Source organism: Triticum dicoccoides, chromosome 6B (assembly GCF_002162155.2).
Source record: "Triticum dicoccoides isolate Atlit2015 ecotype Zavitan chromosome 6B, WEW_v2.0, whole genome shotgun sequence".
Classification (NCBI taxonomy): domain Eukaryota; kingdom Viridiplantae; phylum Streptophyta; class Magnoliopsida; order Poales; family Poaceae; genus Triticum; species Triticum dicoccoides.
The window spans coordinates 270,874,298-270,880,437 of record NC_041391.1 but is presented as its reverse complement, the minus strand read 5'-3'; the positions used below and the strand labels follow the sequence as shown (position 1 = coordinate 270,880,437).

Below are 6,140 nucleotides of genomic sequence, written 5' to 3'. Positions count from 1 at the left end.
TTTTAAATACGTGTACTGCACCATTTACAAATGTTTGTACTGCATATGTCCATAATAATTAACACAAGCGCCATGTGGGCTAGGAAGAACAGGGCACTTGAATCAGAATTGACACTGAAGAAACTCACTACAAATCATTATTTATTTAGGTGATATATCTAAACTTACAGAATTTTAAAACATGAACTAATGATATTTCCTGACACACACCAACTTTTCTGTGTCTTTTTCATGGACTGAAGTTAGAATATACATCGAACTAATATTAAGTTTAATACAAACATTCTCTATTCATGAACTGACATTTTTTTCTTCTTGTGGACTGAAGAAAAGAGAACAAAAATACACATAGAACTCACGCTAGAATACACACCGAAGAAAAAAGAATTTCTTCTCCATGGACTGATGATAGAATACACAAATATCAAGTATTCTGTCATCAGGTTTTTTCATGGAAGGCGGTACAAGAATGAGCAGGAAAAAAAGAATCATTCACACGCAAGTACAGCAGCAATACAAGTTCAGTATCATCTCTCGCACACACACACCTCCTCGCCTGCTTCATGTGCGCTTCTCCCTTATTGCTGCGTGCACCTGCCTGCGTGCTCCTGTGTTGAGTGTACAGCAGCAGCACTTTTAATGAACAACGACGAGGCGTGCAGTTGTACTGCTGAGATGAAGATCCTCGACCCCGTTGCTCCCTCTACGGCCGCTGAGCGCAAGCCTTGGCGTGGCAGCCGCGGGTGGTGCGTGGGAGGGAGGCGGCGGCTGGTGGCGCGTGGCGGGGCATCGAGGACGGTGTGGCACAGGAGTGGATTGCGTACCATGCCCAGGGAGGCTGGTGGTCGGGGCGGCGGCGCAGTGGGGGAGGCTGCTAGTCAGCACAAATTATGTACATCAACAACATTCGCACCACAAGAAAATGAAGCAGTAAATATACCATATTTTTGTACATACAAGCATACGGAAAATTATAGAATCAACATAGCATACCCTGATATGTAGTTGCACTGACGCTCTGGGAATTTTAGAACTGAAGAAGCACAGACTGGCTGCACTAATAAATAAGATATAAATGTTTACTGTCCAAGAGCGACCGTGCCATGTATTCAGAATTTCCTCGCACCATTTGTCATACACAAAAGTCATGTATAGCTATCAGGCACATCTTCTATATATAGAAGGACCATTAAGGGTCTTAGAAACCAACTAGGAGTACATAATTTCAATCAACTCGATGCTCATCAGTACTAGAATTATTGGACAAGAAGTTTAGATTTGTAGCAGCACACGCACCAAACTTACAGATTTTTCTTGAACTTATTTAGGTGACTGAAGACAAGCAATGAAACAGATATAATAACAAAACATTCATTCTCATACAGCTAGAGAGATGTAAACAAACTATTTTACTACATCGCAATGTTGATTCGATGGGGCACTAGCTACAGTTATACATAAACTCCTTACCTTTTTCTCAGTGAAAATGTCAGAAGGGCTCATTTATTTTTCGTTCGAACTTAACATGTTTCTCAGTTTGAACTTCTAGAATTTTGGTCGATGAACTTCAAACATATAACTATTCATTTTTTTATCCATTTGAACTCCTATGTAAACTCAATTATTTTTAGACATACGAACAAACATGCAGTGACCTGACGAGCAATATTACTGCCTACGACATGAGAGATGAGAGAGCAATATTACTGTGTACGAGAGAGAGGTTCTGCCTTCTTCTGTCAGGTCTGAAACAAAGCAGCACTAGTTCAATTCAAAATAAAATGTCAGTTCAAACAGGAGGCACGGAGATCTTCACCGTCGGGAGATGGAGAAGAGAGATTTTGAGCAGGGTGTACCTCATGATGACTGGGAAGGAGGCACGGGCGAAAGTAGGCATGACAGTGAACGGCCTCCGGCGGTGGTGTTGGACTGCTGGACGCAGCGGTGTCGTGACTCGTCGCCGTCCTCACCTGAGGAGGTGCTAGACAGCCTGGCCTGTGTGTTCGGCAAGGGGGAGGAGAGACTCCGATGCTAGATGAGGGAAGATGATGGACGACTCACGCAGGCTAAACTCTTGAACTTGCTCCACGACAATCTTTGAACCTCCTACAAGAAAAGAATATATATCATACATCATTTTTTATTTATATCTTGCTCAATCATGCACCCAAAAAATTTAAACACAACAAAATATCAGCCTTTTGGCTCCCAAACCTCCTGCATATACATTTTGAACTGATGTTCTTTCTGCCATTGCACTGTTGTTGATATATATTCAGATGAACTATCAAATGCAATACATTTTTTTTTCTTTCAGGAATAAGAACAAACACCCATGGAGCACGAAATGCAAGCCATTTGCATTAGATGCCGATGAAACAAGTTGAACTATCTGTTCTAAGATATTTGAACTTATCTAGGGATCCAGGGGAAGGGTGCTGGGGGAGACAGCTACCTGAATTCCTAGACCCGGCGGCACTGATGCTTCCTCCTTCATTACTATACAAGTCCGATTTTTCGTTGAACTTCTCCTGTTGTCTGCTCTGAATTTTTGCAATTGTTCGACTCGAAATTCTGCAATTTTTCACCATGGACATTTATCTCTTGTTGATTTAAACCACCAAAATACAAAAGTGCAGAACAACTTTTCATTCAGTCCACATACAGAAGATGATTTTCTCATGCACATTACATCAAACAACTTGCATACTGCAAATAGGAACACTGAGGAAAACTACTTTGTCAAATATCCATCAGGCAGCAAGGAACCTCATCTCCTTGAGCGACCGGCCACAAAACAAGAAGTTGTACTATTGAGCAGGAGAACTTTCTACAAAAATCCCAAAGCATTATAAAAAAATCCTAGAGAACTTTTCTACAAAATTGATCAACTAAGTAACAGTATGGTGCACATTCTCAAGTAGAACCACAAGGATTTGTTTGTGCTATATGAAGAAGATGAAAACACAAAGGAAATCGGACTCACCACCGGGAAGTAGATGAACTGAAAAGCATACAAAATATGAACTTGTGCATCTTAGTTTTGTTGCAACCTACAAAATAGGAACAAATATGAGAGATGAGGTTTTGTCCAGCAGAACTTACCGAGGTCTACCATTCAAACTTTTAAATGTTTGTGCTACCAGAAGCACTAGAAGGACAGAGCGGGTTTCAACGGGCACCGGGCGTGATGGCGGACAGCGGCTGCCAGTCACACATGGGATGGCGCATGTCTCAACCAGACTGGCAACTTCCTCGGCTCCGCTAGCGTCCGCTCATACACCACTAGGGTAACACGCATGCACGCACAGGCATGAGCGCACGCGCCCACACACACACAGCTAAAGATGCTCCAAACAGATTTCTGAACTTGCATACAACTCTCTTTGAACTTGCCATATGAAACTTTTTACACTTGCACAATTCTGCAGTGGCAGCAAGCAGCAACCAGAAGCATGCAATTGTTTTACAACAATCAAAAGTGCACAAAGATCACATCGGCAAGCACCGCGGTGGGCCGATGAAGGCATCCAACCATGGTTGCTTGACTGTTCCGTGGATGGATTCTAGTACTCCCGTATACTAGTATAAGTGAAGCAACAAGAAGAATTGGCCTTCTTTTATAGAAAATAAAAATGGACAGTACTGAATCTTGCACTTACCGGTAAGAATTTGTGGGATTCATCTTCTTATGGAGTTGAGAGTAAATACACACATGGCAGCACATTTAGTTGAAAATAGAAGAGAGCAGAACACAGATGTAGAAGATGCTCCAAACTCCGGAAACAAGCGAGACTAGGGTGCTCTTCGTCGAGCTCTGCTGGCCGAGCGGCCGAAAGACCCAAAGTTGAACGTCCAGAGCAGATCAGCTGGACAGACTCCATGCATAGGGAGCCGGGTGGGCGGAGGCGCGCGGTGGCTAGGGGTCGGAGGCGCGCGGCGGGTGGGGTTGGAGGCGCGCGAGGGCCGGGGTAGGAGGAGCTCGATGAACTTTTAGAATTTTGGTCGATGAACTTCAAACATATAACTATTTATTTTTTATCCATTTGAACTCCTATATAAACTCAATTATTTTTAGACATACGAACAAACATCCCCCTATTTCTCGACTTTGAACTCCTGTATATTTTTTCTTTTAGCTTACAGTCTTTCTGGTCTGAATTGATGTACAACATCATCATCTGCTAAATTTGCTAGTCCAACATCATAATCTGGTTGTGTCCCATCGAAATCTCACTCCTATCTTGACGAAGTAGAACTCTGCAATTTTTCGTCGTGGACTGAAGATCTCATAAGTACAAAGGAAATGAAATTCTGTAACTTTTTTGTCAATTCAAATGTAGAGGGGCATTACCATCAGAGGATCTGCAGCAGCCAGTCACAACACTTTGACTCGTCCTCCATCAGCAGTTGCTCCCATGCACCCGGATGACTGTCCCTAACCTGGCATACAACATTATTAGAACCTGCAGGTTCTCCACACTAGCACTGATATTTTTCTTTTCCTACTTTTTAACTAAATCAAACTTCCGAACTCGCTCTATGACAATGATTGAACTTGCACATTTCAGCTGTGGCATCAAGCAGCAACTAGAAGTAAACAATTTTTACAGCACTAAAAAAGTTCAAAACATCACATCAATAAGCACAATGGTGGATATCATAGTGACGCCGAAGAAGGCACATCTATCCAGTAGCAATTTCAATTAGAAAAACACAGTAGCAATTTTGCCGAATGCCATCAAATGAAACTTGCATGGTTTAATTAGAAACACACATTAGCAAACATATTTGCAGATTTTTTTGTGTATGAAAAAGCTAGTGGTTTAAATTGAAAACATGGACAGCGCCACCACACATTTTCTTTTAGTATATCTTCCCATTTCATCCTACAGTGCATGTTTTGTGTTATAGGAAGAAAATGGAAAACATAAAGGGAATCGTACTTATGATTGGGAATTAGATGTACTGAATAGCTTACATTAGATGAACTGGAAAAAAATACAAGCTCGAGAGCCTCACGAAGAACTGGATCATGGTTTGGGGCTGCGAATGGTGGTGAAGCTCCACATCTGCCATCGCCGGCAAGCTCTAGCCATGGGCTACAACAGAAAGGAAAGGGTGAAGCTGATGCGATCGTCACTACAGAGGAAAGAGGAGATGAGGCCTTGGACTACTGCTCATAATGAACTGAACTAAAATAAATCTTTGTTTATGCATTTAAGCAAACACTTTGAAGCACATTAGTTTTATATACTTGGCTTAATACCTACTCTTCTCAGTGTTCATTTTTCTTCTTACTCCCTGACTGACTGACAGGAACAGGGGCGAAATGAATCAGTAAGCAAGAGACGGCACCAGGGTGAAGTACCTACCGGTGCCGGTGGAGAACCACAGTGGTCTTGCCAGCAAACATGGGGTCGACTATGACGTTGATCTCGCCGAGTTGGACGTCCTCGCCCCCCGTGGCTTCTCCTGCAGGTTCCACTCTTTTGCCACTGAAGAAATTGAATTGAGTGTGTGACGAGTTAGTTAATGTGAAATTGAACTGGGTGTTTCACATCACTCTACAGCACACCAATGCGTACGCACAGCCAGTAGTGAAAATGTGCATCAAGAGTAGCTACCATCTATCATCAGTGGCGTGCACCACCAACAGAGAACAAGCAGCAAGGTGTAGGAGCGGGGTGGCCGGCGGCCGAGGTTATGGCTAGAGAGAAAGAAGGGGAAATGGAATTACGCAGCCGTTGAAGTGGGATTGACAGGAGGAGAGGGTTTTTATTTGCTGAACTGATAGAACTTTTTTTGTTTAGTGAACAAAATATAATGCAAAACCATACTGTTTTGTTTTTAACACACACATCAAACTACGCATCGTACTGTTTTTGTGTTTCATTTTGAACTGATGCAAATGTTTTTTCTGCACCCACACCTATAGATGCGACTGAACTTAACGTCACTTAGGAAAACTTTGCAAAAGGGAGAGATAGGCATGCAAACGATGTATGTGCCAAACTGTTGTATCTTGGTCAAACGTAATAGAGAATTTTAACAACACACACACAAACTGACAAGTGTACGATTCAAACTTCTATAAAGAGGACAAGCCAACATGTAAAATTAGGAGACAACTATTTTTT

General features: G+C 42.3%; 1 long non-coding RNA gene across 17 annotated transcripts in view; it reads right to left on the bottom strand.

The window, feature by feature from the left end:
- Nucleotides 1-265: 265 nt before the first annotated feature.
- The window catches only part of LOC119322952, a 6,578-nt gene continuing 703 nt past the window's right edge, over nt 266-6,140 (bottom strand). Inside the window, exons 2-10 of one of the 17 annotated variants that reach the window (XR_005155985.1) lie at nt 5,628-5,710; nt 5,376-5,498; nt 4,982-5,102; nt 4,355-4,443; nt 2,987-3,053; nt 2,456-2,574; nt 1,857-2,106; nt 994-1,745; nt 266-871 (exon numbers count right to left, since the gene is read on the bottom strand). This is a non-coding gene — a long non-coding RNA (uncharacterized LOC119322952). Of the gene's footprint in view, nt 2,107-2,455; nt 2,575-2,986; nt 3,054-4,144; nt 4,281-4,354; nt 4,444-4,981; nt 5,143-5,375; nt 6,135-6,140 lie in introns of those variants that run through there. The other 16 variants (XR_005155987.1, XR_005155986.1, XR_005155993.1 and 13 more) reach the window with 16 other exon arrangements.